This window comes from Pteronotus mesoamericanus, unplaced genomic scaffold, assembly GCF_021234165.1.
Source record: "Pteronotus mesoamericanus isolate MK-2021 breed Mesoamerican mustached bat unplaced genomic scaffold, CSHL_Meso_final contig_78, whole genome shotgun sequence".
Taxonomy (NCBI): domain Eukaryota; kingdom Metazoa; phylum Chordata; class Mammalia; order Chiroptera; family Mormoopidae; genus Pteronotus; species Pteronotus mesoamericanus.
Genome location: NW_026555258.1, coordinates 13,905,413 through 13,932,071, shown reverse-complemented (window position 1 = coordinate 13,932,071; position 26,659 = coordinate 13,905,413). Strand labels below are relative to the sequence as shown.

At 42.6% G+C, this 26,659-nt stretch overlaps 1 pseudogene; it reads left to right on the top strand.

The window, feature by feature from the left end:
- Window positions 1-13,983: 13,983 nt before the first annotated feature.
- Window positions 13,984-17,741, top strand: LOC129079489 (germ cell-less protein-like 1; annotated as a pseudogene).
- The last annotated feature ends 8,918 nt before the right edge of the window (window positions 17,742-26,659 follow it).

Sequence of the window (26,659 nt, the reverse complement as noted above, 5' to 3'; positions counted from 1 at the left end):
TTTCTTCAATCAATTATTCTGGAATTCTGTGCCTTTCACCCAGCATTTGATATTTTGCAAGCTGACTTATACCTGTTTAATGTCCAGGGATATTAGAATCGTGGGGAGAGATGTAGGAAGCTGACATTTTATATAACATCAGTGACATTACTTTGTTTAATCTCTCATTTCCTCATAAAATGGGGCAGAGAGAGGGAGAGAAAGAGAGAGAGAGGCTATTTAATTGGTATTTATAACTAGTTATCTCTGAAATCTCTGAAGCACAATTTCTCCTCTGTTAAATGGGAATAAAACTGAGTGAAACCACTTTTGATGCCTCTCTCACAGTGCTAACATGAGGATCAAATGAGATATTATAAATAAGAGTGCTTTAAAAATCCTACATATAATATAGTTAATATTACTGTTAGGGCAAAAACAAAAATTGTAACAAAACCCCACAAATCCTTGAACTACTTGAAAAACATCTCTTTAAGTTAAAACTCTTATAAGGCTGTCATGAATATCATTTATGCTTTTCTTTTTATGTGTATTCCTAAATTCCTAGTAAAATCTAATTTGTTTAGACATCTTCATATTTTAGAATCAGTAGAGATTTTAACAAGTATCAGACTATTTTATAGGCTTCATAGGCAATAAAAATTGAAAACAAAGTTACCAAAGGGAGTGGGGAAAAGAAGGTTTAAACTATTCAAGAAATCGGAGATTATTCAAGAGTTCATAAAATCTATTTAGCCATATCCAATTGCTTGCCAAAAACATACAGATCATTCTTATTTATATTTATTTCTTCATATCTCAGTAAATTTGCATGTACCAAAATGGCATTTAAAAATGAACATAGTCTAAACCTCTCTTTTTCCAATGTAAGGAATTTGAAAACAGCTGCAGACTAGTTAGTTTTCCATCTATAAAAAAGGTTGGATTAGATCAGGAATAGAAGGAACAAAGCAAGTTTGATCCAGCACTACCTAACTCCTTCCTCATGGCAGACATCACTAACGGATTACAGCACTTTCCCACGGAGCTAGGTAGTAGCCTCAGAATCACTCTCTCCTTACTGATCCCAGTAACTGCTGTCAATCAATTGGAATCATGCCATTGTAGGATTAGATAATTTCTAAGATTTTGTTGTTTAACTCTGACATATAGAAAAGCAGTAAGTTTGTCAAATGCCTAAAACTCAATTCTGTTAAAAAAAATCTGCTCCTATTCTCTGGAAAGTGATGACAAATTTAAATTGGCATTTCTCATTTAGTTGTCTGACTTCCCTGTTCTCCATTCTGTGAATGGTACCAGTGTCTCTCAGTAGGAGATGCCAACTAAATGAAACGGCCCAGCAGGAAACCCTGTTTGGCAATTCTAACAAGGCTTGAAGAATTGGTTTCCTTATTAGAAACAACAAAAGTTTCCTTTCTGGTGAATACACAAGGTCTGGGCACAGATCTGATGGGGTGCTCTCCCTGAACAAAATATTGAAGCCTAAGGAAAGTACAAATGAAAAGGAAACACTTCGTGATGATGGGATTCTCATTCACCTTGTGTACAGGAGATGAAAATTTCATTTTCTTGCTATGTGTTATCTGAGTTAATAGACTTTAGCTCTAGGAGTGGAAAGACCTTACCTTCTAAATGATGAGCTCCTACTATGTGCCTAGGCCTTTCATGTGTATAAGTTCATTTAAATCATAATACTACTAATTAATATGCATTAAAACTTTCATATGTGTCAGGGACTATTCTTAGCACTTTGCATGATTTAACACATTTAATCCCCACAAGAGCTCCATACAGTAGGTACTACTAGTATCAGTAACAAATGAGGAAATAAAGCAAAGAGAGGTTAAGTAACTTGCTCAGTCATGCAGTAGTAAGTGGCATAGCTTGTACTCACATCCACGAAGTCTGGGTGCAGAGTCTGAGCTTGTGACCACTGTATTATGCTATATCATCATGTTCCAAGGAGTGGTTATATTCATTTTTCTATTTGATAGGGGAATTCAAGAGTTAAAGATTAGCCTTAGTTGATAAGCGTTAAGTGATTAATGCATATGGGAAGCTGTTATTCTGGGCACTGGAATGCAGGACCAGGAGGTCCACAAGCAATTTAACCTTTGTGCCCCAGGGGTTCTGCAAGTGATGGAGATGGTATCTGAGCCATTGTGTTCCAGGGAGGGAATGTCTATGATGCAGATAAAGAATTGTTGATCAACAGATAAAGAAGTACTAGGAAAATCACTGTGGGATTGCAACGCCTATCCAGCTAACCTTTTTACTTTTTCTGTTTTTTAAAGATCTTATTTATTTATTTTTAGACAGAGGGGAAGGGAGGGGGAAAGACAACAGTGTGTGGTTGCCTCTTGCACACCCCCTACTGGGGACCTGGCCTGCAACACAGGCATGTGCCCTGACTGGGAATTGAACTGGCAACCCTTTGGTTTGCAGGCCAGTGCTCAATCCACTGAGCCACACCAGCCAGGGCAGTTAACCTTTTTTCCAAACTCCTTACCTACCCTTTCTTCTCCTTATAAAAAGTTCTGCTTGAAATGAGATGTTAAAATGGTTTTTGATAACTTGCCATCTTCTCAGATCACCAGCCACCTGAATACAGCACCCAGAAAGATGCAATCCTTGTCGCTACTTATTGGTTCTGGTAGTGACAGGCAGCATGTATGCTGACTTTTCTGGTTTCATAATGAGTAAAACATACTGCAGAACCTATTGCCTCTTGGCCAGAAAGTGGTATCGGGTTGGACAACAGGACAGGATCACCACTTTAATCTGCTTCTCATTTAATCTTTGCTACAATCCCACAACATGGATGGAATTTCCCCCTTTTAACAGATGTTTTCAGGAGATTGTAACTTGTAGCTGATCACACAGCTAGTAAATGATAGTTCCAAACTTTGGACAAGGCAGCCTAACTCAAGAATGTACATGATTCCAAGTTCTAAAAGAACTGACAATCAGATCTGAAAGATGAAACATGTCTTCCAGGCCCTGTGGACCAGAGCTGTCATGGGACAGCATGAAGAGAGAGCAGGGACTTCAGAGAAACATCAGAGTATTGGAGCAGTTTTAAGAATATGGTTGAACAGTTGGCTCTTTAAGAGTAAGTGGAGGGTAGTTTAAGGGGTTTCCAACCAATGTGACTGTCAACACCTGCTGTGGGGGTGGGGCTGGGGGTGGCGTTTGTATGTATGTGAGTCCTAGTTAACAATGACAAGTATGGAGATGGGCATTTAGCAGTCAGTCCCCTAAGAGGCACTAATAATTGATCGATAAAGGAATGAAGAATTGGTTAAAGCTATGTTTGATTAATAACTGCTTCATCAAATGCAAAGAAAATGTTTCTCAGACAGTGAGATCCTAGAATTTGCATTTCCCTAACTTATTCTCATTTCCCCTCCCCTTCCTCTCCCTTTTATTCTCTCTGCCTCACTTTACTACCTCACAGTATTCTTGGAACTACTTTTTAGCCCTTAAAATGTTTTGTTCTTTAAGCATGGCTTTTAAGAATTGTAATCCTTAGTTTATTTTTATTCCATCTCAGCCTTTTGACACCTTGGCAGTAAATTGCTCTTAAATTCATTCCTGCCAATCCCACCCCCCCACTCCCCGTTTTTCCATGATTGGATTTATACTTCTCTGCTTTTCTGATCCATATACGAATAAAATGTATACCTATATAGATTGTATACCTTCACTGCCTGCTCACAGCTTTGGGGTTCGGGGGTTGTTGGGTTTTGTTTCCCAATCATAAACAATGTTTCTATTCTACTGCCATCCTCTAGAGAAGACCAATAAAATTTGACTCATGAAGAGAGAAAGGAAAAAAAATTCCAGGAGGCGAAAGTAATATGGGGAGAAAATGAAAAAGATTTAGTGTCGCTATCAACCGACCGTTGTGCTGTCTTTAAGAGTCTGTTGAAACAACATAATAAAAGGTAATAAAGGCTGGATTTATAGCCTACCTGGTGGAAATGGCTGCCTATTTGAAACTTGCCCACTCATAGCCCATTGTGGATCTTTGCCTAGGGAGTGGGATGGGTCTTTTTCCCTGAAGTCTTCTTTCCACTTGGACTTATAAAGCATCGGGGAACCCAGGGAGCATCCAGATCAGTATGGCAGGTAAGTTAAACATCCCTCTGTTTTTTTCTTTTTCCTTCTTTGTCCTGAAACTGAATGACCCAACTTTGTTTCTTTTTAAAGCTGTATTTGGTTCAGGTTATACTCGGTGATTCACTAAAATAGGCAAAGGGAACTTTGAACCTTGGAAACAGTCTTGTCTGCTCCCAGGGGATCAAAGGCTTATGGCTTCCCCTTCAAGTTCAAATAAATCTCCATAAACTTCTAAATCGACACTAATTGGACTCTTGAGAGAAGGTGGCACACATTCCCCAGGTAGTTTGGGAAAACCAGGGATCAGGGGACAACAGAAAGGGTGATGTCTGCCCTCAGAATAGCAGGTCCGAGTTCCAGGAGGCAGTTGCAAAATCTAGTCTTTTGAATCAGTAGTGCTCCCTGATACTTGCTGGGTGATCAGAAGATTGAAGCTTGTCATTCATTTCTCAAACATTTACTCAGCATTTACTTTTTGTGACAGGGGTAGACAAGTGAATAAGACCAGGGTTCCATCTTGAAGATCCCAGTCTAAGGAAGGAGATGCACTCACCCCTAGTGAAAGGTTATAAATGCAGTATTAAAGCCCATAATGTTGGTCAATATGCACAAGTTTCAGGAGATGTAAAAAGCAGACAAGGACCAAGCTAACCCTAAGAGTCTTGGGAGTTTTCAGAGTAGAGCTGGCCTTTGACACCTGATTCAAGTATTTGCTTGAATGGATAAATGAATTAATAAGTTGAAAGAGTAGGGAGGAAAGAAGAATCAAAAGTTAAAGTTTAAGATCTACCTCTCATTGTGAGATCTTGGGCACGTCTCCTTCACACTGTGGGCCTCTGAGCCCTGAGACGTTTATCAGTCTCTAAGTTCTCTTCCACCTCTAACATTCTAAATTTTATTAACAGTGTAAAGGGATATAAATACTCTTCCAGATCTGGGTTCAGAGTAGCAGATCCAAGACTCCCTCTTGTCTCTTTAGAAAATAAGCCCCACCTTCTTCATAATGTGTTGGGTTTTTTTTCCCACTTGTTTCTAGACTTGGTCTAGCTGAGTGACTCTGTGAAGTTCTGACTTTTTTGCAATGTAGAAATTACAGACGCCCCAGAATGGTAGCTGAGACCAGAAGGGGAACTAGGAAATTCTGGGGGGAAACACAGGCAGGGAGCCACTGGGGGAAGCGAGGGGAAGCGAGGGAGCAGGGTGCCAGCAGCAATGCATGGAACCCTCGGAAGAGAGACCTCATTACTAAAGTATGAGTCATGGTAACAGGCTGAATAAATCCCATAAGGTCGTGACTAATGGTGTCTGCTGGAGCCTACTTCCTTCCATAAACTCAGAGCCAAGTGCCAAGCACAAGCAGAGGGGCCAGGGAGCATGGCATGAAGGATTGTTTGGTTCGGGGGGTGTGTGCGCTCAGCCTCTCTAGGGACCGTGGCTCTGCCTCTTGGCTGCCTAGGGCTCTCTGGTCAGAGGGCTGGCCGAGGCAAGGACAGCCAGTTAGAGGGGCAAACATCCTCGCAGATGGGTGCACAGTCAGGGTTCTGGAGCCAGGGAGTGGCCACTGAGGAGCCCTGACTTCACCATGAGATCCCTGGATCCTTCTTCCTCCATTTCTTTCTTCCCTCACCCTTTCTCCCAATTATCTTCTTTCTCTTCAATCTTCTGTAATATTTTTTTCTTCCAGTTTTCTCTTTTCTTCCTCTCTTTTGCTTTGTCCTCTTTTCTTGCTGCTGTCACTGCACTGTTCCCCCACCTTCTTATACAGTTCTTTCTCATTTCCCTCCTCAACCTTTCTCTCTTCTTCTATCCCTTCTTTTCTCCCCAGTTTTTACTTCCTCCTTACCTCTCACCCCCTTCTTACTCATCTTTCTTTTCTCTCTTCTTCTCTCATTTTCCTTTTCATTTTGTACGTATTTCTTTTCCTATCTCCTGGCCTCTTTCTCTCACTCTTCTTCCTGTTCCTTCTGTTTGTTTTCTTTTTTCTCTTTGCTTCTTCTCTCTTTTGTTCTCCTTTCCATTTTCCTTTCCTTATCCAAGCTTGTCATCAAGTAACGTGGGGTTTGGCAGACAGGGTGACTGAGCGCCCTGCCTTGTTGTCCCTTTCAGTGAACTAGGTCCTCACAAAGACCTCCTGATAAAAATACTTTTGAGGATATTAAAGCCCAAGAAAGCTACATGGTGGGCTAAGGTCACACAGCTACTAAGTAGATTTGGGATTTCCTAAACATCCTAAACATGTCTGAAGTCAGGTTTCCTGCGTAGAATTTGGTATTGGGGTGCGAGTGATAAGAAACCAGTCGACTCATTGACAAGGTTACAGGTCAGTTGTATCCTCTCGAGACTAAGGGGAAACTTGTAGCAGTGAGCCTATCAGCCCAACCTTCCTCCTCCTTGGGGACTGGTTTATTTAACAAACATTAAGTGACCCCCATATACAGGCATTATCCTTGCTGCTGAGCATACAGAACCAAGTGACTCTCCACATGGAACTTACATTCTTATGGGGGTGATAGTCAGTAAACAAGTAATAAAGTACATGTATCACATAATGAGCTCTGATGCAGGTGTCAGTGGCTACTGGAACATGTTGGAAAGTTTATAGAATTGATGAAAACAAACAATGGAAACTGGTACAATTTTGGAGCTCAGAAAATCTTTGTGAAGGTCTTGTCTATGATTTAATTTGAACCTGATTTTTGCCTCACTCCCTCAGTATAGGATACCATCAGCCCACAAAATACCCTAAAATTCTCATGCCACGTGCTCTCTGAGATAATTTTAGTTATTCAGAGATTCAAGAGGCCACTGTTGTAGCTCCATGCCTTGTCATGGAGAATTTCAGTCTTCCGTGAGCATTCCAAATGGAGCTGAGTTATTTTTTTACTTTTCTTCCATTCAGCCCTGTTCTCTGTCTGCCTGTAACTGGGTAGCGTCACAGGCCAAAGTGACTGTGTAATGGGCAGTAGCCATCTAGGGGCCTTGCCATCTGGCAGACAATGGCAGCTTTTAGTCACAATAACTTCCCAATGCCTAGAGCTCCTGTTCGCTGTTGGGGGAGGATAATTATGCATGTCTCCTTGTTTCCAGAAAAGGGCCCAGAGAGGGGGAAGGAAGTACATGATGGCTGCTCCGTGACTTTAGTCATACTTTACGCCATATCTAGGACACCTACTGTCTCTACGTGCAAATCTGCCCTCTCTTTCAAACCCCATTCCAGATGGCATTTTCTTCTCCATGGAGCCTTCTTTAATAACACAATGATCATCTACTCATTTTCTGAAGCCTCATAGCAAAATCTGCCAGGACCAGACTGGCCCGGACTTGCACCCAAGCTTCTACCACATACTGCCATAAACCTTAAACTTCGAGTATTTGTTACAGCTGCTTCTCTCATCCCACAGCGTCTTCTGCAGTATGACTGCCATTTCCCCATTACAACCTGGAGTCTAATTTCTCAGTTAATTCACCTTTCCTTTATAGACACCAAAGGCATGCAGAAGAGTGGCACTGCATGACTTCCAAGGCTATGCTAGTAGAACTCAGCTGCCAACAGAAGCTTAAGCCATATGGAGAGGCCTCAAGTAGGTGTCTCTGACAGACAGTCCCATCTGAGCCCAACCTCAACTTGTCCCAGCTCAGGCTCCAGATGGTAAGTAAAGAAATCTCTTGATGATTCCAGCCTGTAGCCACTTGAGTCTCCCCCAAGGCCCCAGATATCATGTAGTAGAGCCAAACTATCCCTGTCCTTATTGCTGGCCCACACAATCCATGAGCAGAATAAAATGGTTTTATGCTAGTATGACTGGATGATCTATTAGGCAGCAATAGACAATAAGAACAGGGTTTCAGTTTTGAAATTAGCAAGGTGGGGTGATTTCACCAACCTCTGATCCACAGTTCTGCTTTCCATAGTTTCAGTTACCCATGGGCAACAGTGGTCCAAAAACATTATCTGCAAAACACAGAAATACAAGGTCTTAAGTTTTCAATCATGTGCTGGCCTGAGTAGCAATGACGTCTCCCGCTGTCTCGCTCCATCCCTGAAGCAGGGAATCACTCCTTTGTCCAGCGTCTCCACACTATGTGCTGCATGACTCTGAGTCACTTGGTAGCAACCTCGGTTATCAGATCAGTTACCAGAGAGGGAGCACATTCAAATGACTTTTATTGCAGTATATTGTTATAATTGTTCTAGTCTATTGTTAGTTATTGCTACTGATCTCTTACTATGTCTAATTTATAATTACACTTCATCATAGGCATGTATGCATAGGAAAAACCACAGTATATATACGTAGTTTCAGGCATCCGCTGGGGGTCTTGGAACATATCTCCTGTGGATAAGGGTGGGGATAAGGGTGTAGTTAAAAATTACATGAAATAATATATGAGAAGTACCTGTTGATGCATGACATTTAGAAGACATTTCATAAATATAATCTACCCCACCTCCTTCTAACTATAGAAGCTTCAGCTGTCTACTTGCCTTGTTAGAATTTTTGCTCTTCTATGAGAGAGGTTAAATCATATTCAAATTATAAGCCATGTATTACTCTGCATTATACTGTTACATATATATTCTGTGTTTTAAATGTAGTTATTGGCTACACAGATGAATAAATAAATATGAATAACACCGGGTTGGGACTTAGAAGCTTTAGTTGTTATCTGTGTAATTCTGGTTATATCTTCCTCTCTCTGAGAGTTATTTTCTTATGTGTAAAATGAGAAGGTTTAGGGTGAAATGGGCATACTGGGGCCAATTAACAAAGATAGAGCAACTTTTTTCAAATTCTTAAGGAGCTAGTATGGGGAAGAAGGGCATATTTCTTTGACCCTCAAATGGTATAGTCAGGGCCCTGGGTGGAATATATAGGCACAAGAGAATGAAGAGCTATCTAAAGACTCAGAAATGCTCAAAGGTTAAAGAAGATGTCCCATGAACTAGTAATGCCTTGTCCCTAGAGGTGTCAGCATGGGAAACAATGTTTTCTTGCAGCTCTGCTGTGGACAGCAGACAAGCATCGACTAAGTGGATTCTTTCCCCCATATTCTTAATTCTACCACAAAGTAACTTTTCCACCTGCAAAGGTGTTCAGATTTACAGCACATTTTCTAACGTTATGGTCTTTTCTGTCATTCCTAACTCGGTGGGTCTGAAATAGTGTAGATGGGGACCTGGCAGGAACAGCAGCCTGGCGTGCGGGTCACGTGGGCATCGCCTCGCTTGTTTATTTCAGTGGTGCACAGAAAGGGGGTAGGAGTGGGGAAGCCAGGGAAGGAATATTGATCAGGACTGAATTTTAAGTTCACTTGCAGACATGATTACAGGGCCATGATTAATGGTCTGCAGGAGCTCACCAAGGCAATATTGAGTGTAGAAAACTGGGAAAAAAAAAACCCTCTGGAAAGTGTGGGTACAGAGACTCTTATCTAAGGGGGGTTACTTAGAGGCCAGAAGTTGGGTTTGCTATTCTTCACAGGAGCTTCTACATTTATCAGGTGGGAATGGGTATGCTGCACTAACAGACAACCTCCAAAGATTTCAGGATTAACACCACTAAAGTTTAATTCTCACTATGTAAAATCCATGCCTCTCTTGAGGACAGTAGCTCAGTTATCCAGGCAGTTTTGGTTTTGTGGCTTTATTTTCTCAACATGAGACTTTGACAGGGGAAAAAGGTACTGGAGGAGCTTACATCAGCAATTAAATGCTCTCTGTCCCCAAATGGCATATGTTATGTGATTCTTCTAACAGTAAAGGCCCAGAAAGAGCACAGAGGAAAGAAGGACCAGGTATCTGTGGGTGCACTAGCAGTTTCCAATATAGGAGGAAAGAGGATAAAGAAAGAGTGGAAACTCACAAAGTATTTGAGAAGTGAGGACAAAAGAAAAGTCAGTAATCTCACTGAGTTTCAATTTGTTCATTTCTCAAAGACAGATAATCTCACCTACTATACGGATATCATGAAGATAAATAAGAAAATGCAGATATCTTTAAACGGAACTCTTTGACAATGGCAAGATTAAAAAAAAAAGACATAATATTGTTTTTATAATTGGTGGTTGTATTACTATGAAACCATAAGATGCCAGATTTTATGGGGTATAAATGACTGTCTGGTATAGCTTTCTCTCTAATATCAGAATTTTTTAGTAGAAGATCCGAAACATGACCGACAATCAGAATCAGCTGGGAAGAAACACACACGCACAGTCTGACTGAAAAGGACTGGAACAGTTATTTGCTCTTGTCCATATTTTGGGCCTGAAGCTTTTACATGAGCCTCAAAGGAAGCACCAGAGAAAACACTGGCAGGGTGACTGGACATTTTCAATGCATCAGGTCAATTACAAGAAATCTGATGCTACTTTTGGGAACCCACAGGCTAATAATAGTTACAGTTTTCCTGGATGTGGCATTATTTTGATGTTGATCGTTTTGACCTGTTTTTTTGCCATCTCTGCTCCATTCCAGTCGTTTTTACTTCCTTTCATCCTCTATATGCGCAGCATTCAGAGCTGTTTCAGACACATTCCTGCTGTTCTTCAGTGGTGGTTTAATACATGTATTCATTTACACACTCATCCATTTATTCCTATCTTTCTTTCCATGAAGTCATCCAGTCTTTTATTCAGAAAACCTACTATTCCTGCTATTTCCTGCCCACTGTGTTAGGTGAAAGAAAGAAAGAAAAGAAAAGAAAGAAGAGAAAGAAGAGAAAGAAAAGAAAGAAAGAAAGAGAAAAATGTTGCAGTGTAGTAAGGGCACAGAGGAGCAAATACAAAATTCCGTAAAATAATACAATGGGAGTACAGAGTGAGCGTCTCAACAGGCCTGAGAAGGGGCGGGCGGGGGGGGGGGAAGGGGTGAAAGAAGATATTTTTGGAGTACATGGCAGTGAAACTAATTCTTGAAGGGGAATGTGTTCAAGTGGGGAAGGTGAGAAGAGCATTCTAAGTAAAAGGAACAGCAAGCACTTAGGAAGCCGAGCACAGGAGAGCCTGGCACGTTTGCGACTTGCACGCACTCGAGGAGGCTCTTGTTGAATAAGTACATGGTGCACTGAGGCAGCCCATCTAGCCTGGTGACCATCAGTGAACTGTGTAATCTCTACATTCCAAGTTAATTGTAACAATTAAATTCAATAATTTAAATACGGAATGTAACAGTATCTGACACACAAGAGACACTTGAAAAATGTGGATTCGACTCTCCTTTCCCTACTACTGCATTGTTTGCTCTCCTAGCCCCACAGGCCCTAGCAGAAAGTAGCTGTTCAGTAAAGTTTTCTTAAATTTAATTCAGTCACTTGCCACTCAGTCTCCGGTTAAACTTCCTTTTCTTCCTATAAGGACACGGAGGGCCGTGAATGGCAGTCTTCCCAAAGCCCCCCTGTCCTCCTCTGCCTGGGGAAACCGCTCTGGCGTCTCCACTGCAGCCTGTTTCTCTGCCTCTGGGGAAACCCGTCTCCCATAAATCCTGCAATTGAAGGGCCCACCCCTCCACAGGAGGCACACCCGCCACCCTTGATTTGCACCCTCCGGCTGTGAAGAGACAATCATGGCGGCCTCTACAGCCACAGCTTGGAGAAGACAGAAGGGGATTTTGAGTACATTTTTGGTTTCAATAAGCAGGGATGCCCCTATTACATCATATCCCTGTTTCCCATCCACCTGTATACTTGGGGTCAATGCACAAAATCTTGTTTCTTTATTTTTCAGAAATCATGTGAATCAGGCAAGAAATAGAAATAAGCCTTTTTCGACTGACAAAGATTGTGAAGCTTAGAGAGACAAAGCATTTGACCTAGGACAGGGGGTTGACCTAGAATAGGGTCTGGAACAGCCATTGGATTCTATTGTAATGGAGCACATCCAGGGCCCCTCTAAAGGGTATTTGTAACAGGGTCCAGAGAGTGGGGTGTCCGAGAAAAATATATTCTCCCCACCCCAGGGCGGGCCGCCATAGGGGATGGGAGCCTTGAGCAGGGCCATTTAGAGTCATTTTGCATGTCAATAACAGGATACCTTCATTTCTTATATGCAAAGAGGGTTATTTTGCATATTACCAAGGCTAATCAGGAAGGTTTCAAAGACTTTATACCGAATGTAACTGGGAGAGGAGGGAGGAGAGACAGGGCCCTGCAGGAGAGACAAAGGGACACAGACTCTGGGGAACAGTGTGAAGACCACTCGGGAAGATAAGAGGGGAGAAAGGACTGTTGCTCGTGGGCCAGGAGAAGGTGCCACGTGGTTATGGATTAAGAGCTGGAGATCGTGGCGACGCAGTGGATGGTGCTGAGAACTGCGAGAGGGCTGCGTAGCCAAGCCCCGGACTTCTGTTCTTTTTCTTCTGAAGGACGGTACCCCTGACTGGCCTAACTGGCCTAACTGGTCAAAGAAGGGGAAGGCAGGACAGTGTGTGTGCTGGTGATTGTTTTAAAGGGATTTTGAGGTTTAAGGGTGACATTTAGCCATTAATTAAACCTGTATAACTTTTGAATAAATAGTTCCTTTCCTTTTCACCAAATGCTGCCATTCAGAGCCATAATTCCAAGGGTGGTAGGCAAAGGACCTAGAACTGAGGGACCCTGGGGAAGGGGGTGGTCATTGTTTCGGTAATAGCATCTGGGCACCCACCCTGCTACGGGTCCATTTGTTCGGTAACACTATCACAACCTAGTTTTACTGCCTCTGTGGGGAAAACAAAAGGAAGTCAAAAAAGGATTTTCTCTTGAGATCATCTGTGTATGTATGTGTAAACATATGTTATTAATTCAAATTACTCAAATTAAGTTTTAAAGTATTAGAAATATATGCATATTGTAAAAATTGTATCAAACCCACAGAAGTGCATAAGGTAGAATATCACCATCCAGAGATGTTTTCGGTTTATCCATCATGTATATATGTGTCTATATAAAATGTTTACAAAATCACATGCACACATAGTTCTTATTTCACTTAACTTTATGGTGTAAACATTTTCCGAAGTCATTACATATTCTTCAAAAACACAATTTGGTTTGACTCCATTAGGATTTGGCTCTCTATCACCCACTCATCTCCTTGCTCTTCAGTTTGAGGGGGAAAGAAGAAACAAACAGGAACTGGGTTGAGAGAGAGAGAGAAAAGCCTTGCGTTCTTAAGCTTCTCCCCTCTGTGTCTCCATTGGCCCATCGGTGAAATGGGGACGACGCTGCCTTTTCACCAGCCACCGGACCACCCTTTGGAGGGTCACCTGACACCATGTGAGACGTTAGCCCTGTGCTGCAGGATGCCTACCGCTTCCTTAATTATCCTGTCAGGAAGAACTCCTATTGCTGTTCTGACTCGGGGTATAGAGAGAGCGGTCCCCAAAACCCTCACAGCCCTTGGGCGGGGGATGGGGGACATGGGGAGTGGATGATAAGGCTGTTAAGATACCTTGCATATCTATGGCAAGCGGATGGTTAGCTAATAGCTGTGCTACTGCCCCAAGGCAAAAGTACAGGACTTTCAGAATGTTTGGTGACTCCTGACAGGCCTAGGGTTTGTGTAGTGCCTGCAGGAGAGGCAGTGAGGCAGTTCCTTCAGTGTCCTTTAGTCACTCGCCCTGACTCCAGGTGGCCGCCAAGACAATGTAAGTGATACGGGAAACGAGCAAATGTAGCTCATTGTGAGAGGAGCCCCATAGGAGATCACATGAGGGTGGGCGGTGGGGGGGGGGGTGGGAGGGAGAGAGAGAGAGAGAGAGAGAGAGAGAGAGAGAGAGAGAGGTTGGACTGCCATGAGGGCAGAGAGAATACGTAGCAGCCGTGCTTGTCTGTAGTGGAGAGGGCAGCCAAGTGAGGGAGACTCAGCCATGACATAGGCGCCATGTGGGCAGAGTGAGTGTAGAGAAGAAAGAGCCATGATGTAGCAGCTAGGCAGTTTGCAGTCAGGATTTGGCCACGCGGCCTGGTGTAGCAAGGGAGAGAGCGGCATATTGCGGTTCTCTTCCTGCCTGCTCTAGCTGACTCCAAAGCCCCCACAGACCCTGCCTCGCAAGATGCTGACCTGCTGCCTCGCAGGCACGAAGTCTATCTGGGCTCTTGCGACTTGTGACATATGGAGGGGGCCACTCTTTTGGGACTTTTGTCTTTCTTGGACTTCTCCATGATCCAGCGTAACACAGCATGGAGGCTGAGGACAGCGTAACCCAGGTCCTGAAGGAGAGAGTTGCTGCGATAGGATGGCCACTTTGGAGCCCACAAGTATATTTTCCAGAGGGTTGGAGATCTGCTTGCACAGCGGGCTTAAGCACAGATAAGGGGATGGGGAACTTCTGAGCGAGGTTGTGGCTGGCAGCCTTTTGGGGAGCAAGGGAAGTGCTGTGTGTTGTGGGATAAGAGGGCTCTGAGCAAAAGCACTCTCAGTACCCCCACGCCCCGCCCCCTCCCTGCACACACACACTGCAAGGTGTCACCGCAGTAAATAAAAACCTGTTTCCCTCCACACTAACTGTTAGGTCACACCTCAAGGCACCAGGTGGAGGGCCCCTGTTCGCTCTGTTACAGTTTTACATGGGCACGTGCACGGACATCTGCCTGGAGGTAGGAGTATATCTTCTTTCCAGGCAGCCCTTGCATAGGCTCCAATTGTCCTTCTGTATTGTCTGTCTTGATGAAAAATGACCAGTTATTATTTCCTACCTTTGGGTCTGGAAGGCCTGAAAGAAATCAGTAGCCATATAAAATAGCTGCTGTTATAGTAACAGCCTTTTCATCGATGGACTTAAAGCGTAAGGTGTTTGGTATCGATTGCTAGCATCTGTCCTTGGAGGCTGTGCTGTGGAAAAGCTCTGATACCAGCAGTGGGAATGGCACCACCAGGGGCTATGCACGCTGAGCCGTTTCCCTGAAGCTGGTGAAAAGAGTGTATTTGGGCTGCAGAGGCATCTTGCTTTGCAGGATAAACATGCACCTACAAAAGGTGTTTGCAAAGGCGTAACCCTGCAAAGCAAGGGCTGCTTTCTTACTGAATTGCTTTCTGACTTAAGAAATTTGAAACTGTCTTCCTCAACTTGATAGTCATTTGGTTTCTAACTCTTTTTCTTTCCATATTTCTGGTCCTCTTTCTCTACAAGCAGCACTGAAATGCAGAAAGTGAACTAATAACGAAGCATGTTTTACGTCTTAAATAAGCTCTGTAACAGAATACAACACTTTTTTACTCTTTCTCTTCCTTTTGCCCCGTGTTATATGTCCTTCTTCCCCTCTTTCTTGCTTGAATTGTTTCCCCATACTTATTTTTACCTTCAGAAAACAAAAGCAGAGTTATCTATCACATTTAAAATGAGAAGATGTTAAGCACTGTGGGAAAGCAAAAGTTGATTGTGCGCTTTCTTGCGAAAGCAAGGGGCAAGGTCCTGTGATCTGGAGACACAGGGGTGCAGGGGCGCAGAGGACGAGGGTGGAGGTGGTAGCCTGAACTACCAAGGTTGGGGCTGCGCGTGACAAAGTGGCCGTGGGGACAGGCGGCCAGGGTATGGTGGGAGGCCGGGTGCGCTCCCTGAAATCCCGAGGCGCCGCGGCCCAGGGGCTCCCTGAGTAGCCCCCAGCAGAGTACTGCCCTGCTGTGGGAGCCCAGGCCTAGCAGGGGCCGGGGTCTGGGTGGCCGGGGTCACTCGGGCCGAGGCCCGAGACTGGTGGCCACACAGTTGGGCTGTGGCCAAAGCTTCTGTTACTGCCTGGCAGCTGCCAAGTGCAAGCAGAGCCGTGGGCCCCGCTGCTACCGCCACCCGAACTCCTAGACAGATGAGGGTCAGGAGGAAGTGGATGAGCAGCGGCGGTTCCTCAACGCCCCTTGAAGAAAAAAATTGCAGAGTACATCCAAATGTAATTATCGAACATTGATTTTGAATGATGAAAATAGCGATGTTAAGATTTGTGAACAAAATAACCTAATACAATAGGAATGGACTCGTAGGTACAGAGAACAGATTGATAGCTGCTAGTGGGGAGGGTGGTCAGGGGGCTGGGTGAAAAAAGCGAAGGGACTAAGCAAAAAGGAAGGAAGGAAGGAAGGAAGGAAGGAAGGAAGGAAGGAAGGAAGGAAGGAAGGAAGGAAGGAAGGAAGGAAGGAAAACTTATAGACACAAACAACAGTATAGCGATTACCAGAGAGAAAGGGGGTAGGGGAAGGTAGAAGAGGATAAAGAGGAGATAGATGGTGATGGAAGGAGACTTGACTTTGGGTGTTGAACACACAGCATAATATACAGATGATATAGTATAGAATTGACACCTGAAACCTATATACTTTTATTAACCAATGTCACCCCAATAAATTCAATAAAAATTAATAAAATAAAGTGAGTTGTGCTCAAGCAGAGTGGCGCTTATATGAAATGCATTTATGTCAATATGGCTATGTTTCTAGTATGTTCAGGGGTTCTTGGAAAGAATCCAGCGTGAGTGTTATTGAACTGGGGATTCCTGACCAGAATATTGACGTTGAGGCATTGCAGGTTGCCTTTGGGTCACTCTATTGAGCTGATGTCTTCATAAAGCCCAGCTGAGTTATTGCCATTTTGGCAGCAGCTTGTATGCTACAGTTGGATGGTTTGATACAGCAGTGTGGTGAGACAATGAAGGAAACAATTAATGTGAAAACTGTATGTGTCTACTGCACATCTGAAGGGGACTATGGATTAGCTTCTGTAAAGGAAAAATGCCTTGAATGGCTTTTAAGCAATTTGATGATTCATCAGAATGTTAAACTTTTTAAAGAGCTCAGTATAAATGTCATGAAACAGCTCATTGGTTCATCTAACTTATTTGTGATGCGAGTGGAGGTGGACATATATACAGAGCTCTTAAAAGTGGATGTTTCTTTAACTCATGCCTTCTTGGAGTAGACTTTTAAAATGGCTGATGGCAGATGTCTGGTTTCCTGAGAGGAAAGGTTTTGAAGGTATGACCTTCCTTGGAACTGAGAAAGGAAAAGCATTTGTATCAGTATTTGGACGTTTAAGGTTACAGCATATTATATGTGATTTGGTATTTGCAAGAATTATTGAACAGGATTCTCTAGTTCCTTCAGAATGGCTGCTTTCTGTGTATAAACAGAAGTGGCTTGCTATGCTCCTGGAAAACAAGACAGTGAGGTCGGGCCTCAAGAAACCAATAAAGAAGAACTAGAAGGAAGAAGCATGAAGTATGGCAGAAAGCTTGACAAAAATGGTGAATACTGCCAGCGGTGGACAGATTTTAAGTTTGGCTTTGGACTGCTTGTAACTTATACCAACCGACACATCATTTTCAAACGCAATATGATGAATCAGCCATGTAGTGGATCTGTCAGTATACAACCTCGAAGGAGCATAGCATTTAGATTACACTGGGCCTCTTTTGATAGTAGTGGAAAACTAGTATGTAGTAGAACAACTGGCTATCAAATACATTTGAAAAGGATGAAGAACAAGTAGCGGTGAACTTAGCCGGCTTCTGATCTTCCTTTTATATATCTGCTGTAATTTCCTGTATATATGCCCTGAAAAAAGAACTGAAAATAATTGTCATCCAGAAAATCCAGAAAACAGGATCTTATCAGTTGGAAACAAGCGCTTGGAAAACTTTTTCAGCCAGCCTTAACTTAATGGTGCTATGACGTTCACATCTGAGCTGACTCATGACAACAAAGGCCGTATGAACTGTGCGCATACTACAGAACACTGTTCTTATCCGCATTACATTTTCTGTGCATATATAAAAACATTTTTAAATACATAATCTTTATTATTTTTTTCCATTACCATTTAGTCCCCTTATACCCCCCTCCCCCCAACAATCACCACACTGTTGTCCATGTCCATGAGCCCTTTTTCTTTTTCGCTCAATTCCTCCACTCCCTAACCTCACCCCCCCCATCACTAGCTGTCATCTGTTCTTCATCTATGAGTCTGTCTCTGAAAAACACATTTTTAAAGCCAAGAATATCTCTGTCAATCCACTTCTGTTATAAAGATGTCAGCTCATGCTTTTAATTTAGCATCAGCAGAAAATCACTATAGGTAAATTTCACACTTCTCTGCAATTAAAGGTAGATTTAATTTTTAGCTTAAACTTTGATCCTACCTAATATTAATGTATCTTAGAGAAGGTACTGAGTAATAGACAGAGTGACAGAACCTTAGTATGTTACAACTTGATGAGACACGAGAACACCAGAAGGTGAGTTTCTCCCATCTTACAGATGGAGAAACTTCATTCCAGACAGCCAAGAGGCCCAAGGTCTTCTCATGACCAGCCTGTGCTTTTGATTCACTTTCCTGAGTTTCTGTACCTGACTGAGCTTGAAACCCTCCCTCAGGCTTCCCGGCTGTCAACTTAGCTAAGCTCCGTGAAGCTCCGTTTTCTTATCATAAAGTAACACCTTTCAGGATGATTATGAGCATGATGGTGAAATCAGGTATTCAATGCACCTGACATGGTAGTGTTTGGTACACAGCCTCCTGTGCTACCCCCAAGTCAGCAATCTCCTTTGGGAGACTGCGGGGACTATTATGAATCAGATGCCCTTCCTTAACCACGTAGGTTCTCCCTTATCTGAACCCAGGTGGATGAAGATACACTTTGGTTTGGCTGTTTGGGTGTTTATCTCAAATACTAATAATAACTCACTCTGGCAGATAAACAAACTCGGGCCAGTGCTTTTCTTGGAATATTAGTCCTATTTGTTAACAAAAGAATCTGACCATCAACAGGACCTCCTGAGCCGGCACCTCATACAGGGGACTCCAGAGGCACAGATGTGACAAGTACTAGCTTCTCACACAGAGCCCAAGAATCAAGAACCATAGCTCCCTTCTCTAATCTAGCAGATGGCCCACGGTCTTCTGATACTTACTCCCTTCCCACCTTTGGCCCCCGACACCCATACATCTTTAAAACCTGAGTTTCAGAAAGGGAAAATAATTGTCCAGTATCACAGAGCAAATTGGTGGTGAGGGCTGCACAAGAAATCTAACTTTCTAGAACCTAGTGAAAGTGATTTGTTTCTCAGTTACAGATACTTCTGTGCAAACAGCTAACTACCCCAGCTGTTCCGTAAGATTGACCACCTCTTTGTTAAACTGTTTTAGGACAGTAGGCAGGAGATTTCATGTGTTTCTCTGTGGAGATAAACACTCCACCAAAGGATGGATGAGGGCGTGTGACAGAAGCTATGCCTGTGAAGCAGATCAAGATACAGGAACGCAGGAATTTAAGATATGAACTGAGGCACAGATTAAGGCAGAAAGAACACAATCAGAAACTGAACTTTAGAGAGAAGGAGAGAGGTGGAAAGATGCTGAAGCAGCGATGTAAGGAATAAGACACAAGTGGCACAGAAAAATGGCAAGGAAGTAGAGCCAGACACTTAAGAGAATATAAGAGAAAAACAGAATATGACTGAAGGGAGAACTAGCACAGATGATGTGGCGGCAGGAGAAACCAAGAATGGGAGAAGCCAGCAACCACGACAGCGTGAGGTTCTTACAGCCAGCAGCCAGCAGCAGGGGGCATCAGAACTCCATGGATATTAAAAGATAATCTGGAGAAAGAGAATCAGAAGAGAGCGAGGAGATAGCATGAGAGAGAAATAGGAGATGGAGAAAAGGAATGAGAGACCCTTTTTGTAACTTGGAAATTAGAACAGTGAATGGCTCTTCTTCAAGGATCCTGCATGCAGCAGTGTGGTTAGCTTTCCCAGGCATCTCCCTGTTTCACACTGGCACTGAAAGTGCATAAGTAGTTGTTTTAACTGATATTACAGACTTTCTAAAAAAAAAAAAGAATGTGTCCAAGGGACTAGACCTGTGATTTGGGTCACCTGATTTGCACATTCATTTAGAAATGGAATATCTAACTGGAACTAGCTTATCCAAACATTCCCCTGCAACTCATCTCCCCCAAAAAGAGTTATTAAGAGCATACTTAGATAGCTCACAGATAAGGAAATGAATTAAAAAAAAGAGTCTTGGGGAGAAAAATCCAAGGGATCAAAACACTGTTTTTTGGTTTTGTTTCCCCCCTACTGATGCCCAATTCTTGCCTGAGTAGGTCTTATTTTTCTGTCCTCTATGCAGACCACTCTCATTTGAGGTATTTTTCTCAATCTCTGACTACTTCCAATGTCAGTTTTTAAAAATTCCAGAGGAGTTTCTGATTGGCTCGGTCTGGGCCACCCTTTGGGCTAATCATGGCCACCGAATACCCTGATTGGCCCTAGCCTGTGAGTGACACGCCCACACTTACACAGGGCTGGAGATGAGGGAAGATGCGCGTAGGGTAAAAGGAGCTGCCGCGGAAGGAGGGATTGGAATCATGACTCCTGAAGCCACACCAGTGCAGGTCTGCTAAGGGCATCTTGAGGACGCAGGTTGACTGTGTTAGCTCCTTTACCCCGTCTGTCAAATGGCATCAGTTACACCTCCCTTGCCCACCTCCAGGAGCTGTTATGGTGGTCTGACTGAAATACAGACCAAATCGTCACAGCTCCTACTAACAGGTTGTACTGATTAGGGTGGCATAGCAAACAGACTGAATATGAGAGTCAGGAGACTGGGGTGCTAATTTGACTGACATAAATATGATCAGCAATAAGAACTTAAGTGCTTATCTTGATGTATTTAGGTATCCTTAACTGTAAAATAGAGTAGTTTACTAGTCAGTTTACTTTTTTTAACCTTTCTGTGGTCATTATACGCTTCTGAGCCTCTGAGGAAAGCTAGGTGCCTTCACTGTCCCGCTCCCTCAATGTCAGGAAGTTCATGAATTCTCTACAAGCTTGTCCTTTGACCCCCAGGATAAGGACCCCTGGATTGTATCGTGTTCAAGGTGATATCTGACTCTATTCAACGGAGTGAAGAAAAGGGCTGCACTTTGAGTGGAAAAGACAACTCTGCAAATCAAACAGAAATGCACCTCTTTTTGGTTTAAATCCCATTACCAGAAATACCATGCGTATTTCTCATTATCTCCTTCCCCTGGATTACTCCTTCTCTTCCTTTTTTGCCTTCACCACCTCATCTTTCCTTCTCAACAGGTAGTCAAGTGTGGGTGTGACTGAAGTTTCTTTTCCATCTCTGTTAGCAGCAGAAAGTGTTGCTTTCAGGGAAATGGATGGGACATATATCATCTCCTATCTCCATCTCCAAGAACTGAAATAATTTTGTTCCCCCAACCAGAATAAATCAAAGGTGAGGATTTTTAATTGTAGTCACCAGGTGGCGAAGTTAGTACTTCCAGGAGTCTCTGTGCTGGCAGCACTGTCAGAGCTGCCTGCCTCTCTGGCAGGAGGATAATGGGATTGCGAGGGCAGGGACAGAGGGAGAACTCTGTGGATTAGAACAGCAGCTCCCCGATGGGAGGGAACAGTCAGTCTGGGCCTGTTTACCATTAAGGCCCGGGAAACACTGCCTCGTGTCGGGGCTGCTCCATCATGAACGGTTTCACCAGGGGACTCCCGAGGGCCGCTCACACAGGCATGGCCCACGCAAGCCTGAGATGGATGCTATGCATCAATAATTTCCCTCTGATCAGTCCGTTCGGAGGAGTGGACAGAGCTCTCACTTGGGCCTCAAAGAAATCTGGACTTCTATCTGCTCTCACTATTAATTGTTGAAGGTTTTCAATTAATAAGCATTTATCTAGTGCCTATTACATGTCAGACATCCTCTGGATAGTTGGACTATTTTGGCAAAAAGTAGTGATTTAGACTCAGGCTAGACATACAGTTAGCCTATGACCTAGCAATCTTACTCAAAAGTTATTTACCTAAGAAAGAGAAGACATATTCACAAAGGCTTGCACATGGATGGCCATAGCAGATTCATTCATAATAGTCCAAAACTGGCTACAACCTAAATATGCTCATCATAGGTCAACAGATAAACAGATGGTGGTATATTCATTACAATGGAATACTACTTAGTAATAAAAATAAACTATTGATATTCAGAAGAACATGAATGGACCTTGAAAACATGATGTTGAGCAAAGGAAACCAGATACAAAAGGGCACATACTGTATGATTCCATTTATATGAATTTTAGAAAAGGCAAGAATAACTTACAGTTCTAGAAATCAGATCAGTCTGCTGCCTGGGATGAGGAAGGGAAAACAGAAAACTTTTGGAGGTGATAAAAAAGTTCTATATCTGATTATAGAAGATTTACCTGTCAAAACTCACCTAACTATGCATTAAAAGGACTACATTTAATTTCATGTGAAGTGTAATTCTATAAAGTTGGGTAAAAGAAATTTATTCCTGGTCCACATAGAGCTGTGTTCTAGTGTTGAAAAAAAGTAAATAAGTTGAAAATGTACCTAATAGCATAGCGAGTGGCAATAGGCGTTAAGATGAAAAACAAAAGGACTTAGCGAGTGGCCGGAGAGGGAGGGCTGCTTTTGGACGTGGAGCCATCAGAGGGAACCTCTCTGATAAGCGGGCATTAGAGAAGACCCCAATGAGGTGAGAGCGCGAGCCCTGTGAGGAAAGGCCTTCTGGATGAAGGGAGGAGCGAGCGAGTGCAAAGGCCCCGCGACAGTGGCATATGTGTCTTAGTCCACGAAAGGCAAAAAGGCGAAGTAGTAGAGTTGAGCAGAGCGGGCACCGTGCAGAGTGAGGCTTGACTCAAGGTCTTGGAGGTAGAATATAATGGGACACTTCACGCCTCTGAGACCATTGCTTGGCTTTGGCTTCCTGACTGTGATGGACAACCATGGGGGTGTTTTGACTTGAGGACGGCCATGGGTTAACTGGAGTCCCAAAAGCCTCATCCTTGGCGAAGATAAGAGATGTGGTTAAGGAGGCCATGTGGAAGGCTAGGTCAGTGATAATAAGACTTAAGTGGAAGTGATGGGATATAATCAGATTCTAGATGTATTCTGAAGGTAGAATTAACTGTAATGTTTAGAAGAACTTGATATGGGAGGGTGAGAAAAAGAGCCATCATGGGTGCCTTCCACATTGACCCAAACAACTGGAAGCATGGAGTAACCTTGTGTGACATTTATCAAGATGCTTAATTTTTCTCATTTTCAGTCTAAATCCTGCTTCACAGAGTTCCACGGTGGAATCATAGAGAATATAGATGGAGTGCCTAAGAAAGGAGAAATTCAGTATGTATTTGTTCTTCATCAGTGAGTTGGAAATACTCTATTTTGTAGAGAACTTCCATTGTATTGTTTTATGATCATAATTCCCAAATATCTGAGAGTATCATTATACCCATTTTAGAGGACTAACTGGTACTTAATGAGGTGAAGTAACTTACTCAGTGTCAAATATTGTTGAATAGTACTAGACCCCAGGGTAGATCTCTTAACGTCACATAAAGTAGACTCTGGTGTCCTGACTCCAAAACTAGCTGCCTTCTCTGTATTTCCAAAGTTTCCTGTAGATATTTAGTTGGATTTAAACAAACATTTATAGAACATCAAGCTTATCAGATATCAATACTAGGGAGAAAATAAATAAACTATTGTCATTGAACTCCATCTCTCTTTGTTTACTTTTCTTCAAAGGAAAATCATACTGATAGTAACTAAAAACACATTTAATATCTCTTGATAAAATAAGTTAACATCTTGCATTTTTTCTGGCATAATATCATCTAACATTCACTTCCTCCCTATAAAGCAGATTTTATTATTCCTGTTTTAAAAATGAGAATGAGGCTTTGACAATGTAAGTAACACACAAGGTTAGACATCCAGTTATCAGAAGAACTGTTAGATTTGTTTGACTGGAAAACTGTTATCATCACCCAATGTTGCCTCTGTCTATTCCTGATCCACTGGCACAGTGGAATATAGGGGAGAAGAAAGGAGGGGCTGTCTGTGGTATCATCAGGCGCAGTGCCAGTCCAAGGGTGTTGGAGAACATGTCATGTCGGAGAACCCAGGGGTGATGAAGGTCTGGATCCCAGGAAGTTCTCAGGTCTGTGGCCGACTGCAGCCAGGTCAAGCTTTGGAGGAATGGGATATACTGTGAATTCTGAGCCTCCAACACCAAGGCCAAGGGAGTTCCTGCAGCTTGCCAAAAGTGAGAAGTTGCTCAACTCAGATTTGGAGCTTTCTGCTGCCTTTGTGGAGACACCATTAGGCAAATGAGCTGGTCTGAGGGAGGCCGATAAGGCTCATGGAGAGAACGTGTGAGTCTTTCCAGAGAGGGTCTTTTGCGGCAGCCACAGAACAATATAGCTGCTGGCCTGAGATAGGAAAGGCCTTGTAAAATAACCAAATGAGGGCCTCTTCCTTAATTCCTTAGAGCTAAATTTTTATCAGGAAGGCCACTTGTGCTTACAGAAAGCTGTAATCACTCATGGTAGGACACACATTCTCAGAGAGACTGCAGTTGTTGATCAGGTCTAAATATTCAGGGTCTTGTATAAATACATGTTTCTCACTGAGCAGCCTGTCTGTTCTGTTCTCACAGCTTCTTTCAAGTTTCCTAAGCACCTGGACCATCTGAGAATTGTGCTTGCCAGAAACTATTGCTTTGTTCCAGAAGGTCTGAGCTTTAAGTGATCCCTGGAAAGGATGACGTTAGCTACACCTGTCTCCATCATGCCAGCATTAACAAGTATGCATCAAGGGCTCATGATTACCTACCCACCCTGGCCCCTCAAGACTGGTGGTTGGAAACCTTGGTGTCAAGAGTATTGACTCCTCAAACTTTTCTTCTCTTTCTGAGCTTTTCTCTTGGTCAGTGGAAGAACAATGGCTTTGGAACCAGAATACTTGAGTTCCAAACCTGGCTCTTTTCTTTTATTTAAACTTTACATAAGTCATGGCCTTTAATTGGGATTTGGTTTTCTCATTCCTGAAATGAAGATGGTGGCCTTATTTCACAGGGCTATAAAAGGGTCTATTACAATAATAATTTTAAGGAGCTTCATGTAGTTTCTGGTATATACTTGTAGCGCTAGTCATACTGAATTTCTTCCAATTCTCAAATTTGCCAGATGCTCTCTCATTCCAAGGCTCCCCTTACTCCTGCACTGTTGCTTCCTCTCTGGACCCCCAACACATCCCTTTACCTGGCTCTCATTTACTCATCTTTCCCATATAGATTTAGACATTATTTCCTCTGGGAGATCTTGCTTGATCATTTCCCTAAGTCTGGTAGGGAGGCTCCCAAAGTACTCTGTTCTTCCCTATATAACTTTTATTAAAATGACAATATTCTTTGTCATCTTCTGCACTAGATATGAAGCCATGAGAGCAGGGACTGTATCTGTTGTAGTTGAAGTTATGTGCTTTCCTGCTTTCCAGAATTCCTTCCCATGCTTTATCAACTTTTGACCCTTCCAATTAAATTAACATCCCTACGGAGTTGTATTAAACAGATCATAAAAATAAAGAACTATGTTAAGAAAGGTTAAGAAACTCACTCAAATTATACTATTATATACTTTGATTATTTAACACCAGCTATAATTTGACCCCAGTTATGAGTAATTCAAAATAATAAAAGTAAGCATTCATTAAGAACTTCTTAAAAGTACCACACATTGTATTAAAGGTTTATACTACAACCATACTATATAGGTATAATCACAATCTGTGTTTTACAGACACAGCTATTAAAAAAAAACTCACACAAGGGCATGTGGATAATTATGATCAGATTAAACTTGGGTCTATCAGACTCTGGAGCCTAAGTTCTGCATTAGCAACTCACACACTTTCAAAGCCACAATAAGTTCTATTGCAGCAAAAAAAAAAATATTTCTTTTCTCCAACAAAAGTTTTGCTTTTTAAACTTAGAAATGAACTCATTTTCTCCTATTCCATTCTCCACAAATAACAATTTCCTGTTCAATATCCCTATAAACAAAATCTATGACACTTGAATGTGGCAGCCAAGAAATTTGAAAGTTATACTAAGAATTCCATGAAATGGGAAAGTTCTTGGTAATGAGTGAATCACAGAGAATAAACTTAGGGTTGTCCAACCTTTTGGCATCTCTGGGCCACACTGCAAGAAGAAGAGTTGTCTTGAGTCACACATTGAATACACAAACACTAATGAAAACTGATGAGCAAAAAATAAAGGTTTTAAGCAAACTTATAATTTTGTGTTGGGCTGTATTCATAGCCACCCTGGGCAGCACTGTGCCCATGGGCCACATGTTGGACACACCTCTAAGGGATTAATTCTCACATTTTATTGCAAGTTTATATTCAAAGAAGAGGACAGCAAAGGATAACCAAGAAACCTTCAGCTCTTGCACCCAAGGGATTTTGGAAGGGCTCGGAACTGTTTACTCAGGGAAAAGATCTCTGGGGGGCGGGGGAGGTGGGGTGTGTGTGTGTGCGCGCGCGCGCGTGAACATGCGCGCGCGCATTCTTATGTGAGGTGAGTTTAGCAATGGGAATTAAGTTAATCATGATAGCTGTCTTCAAATATTAGAGACTTATAAGTGGGAGATATGAGAAAGCATGTTTTTTAATATAAGGAAGTACTTTAAATAAGTTGGAGCACCTACATCACAATGGAATGGGTAGGGTTCTGAGG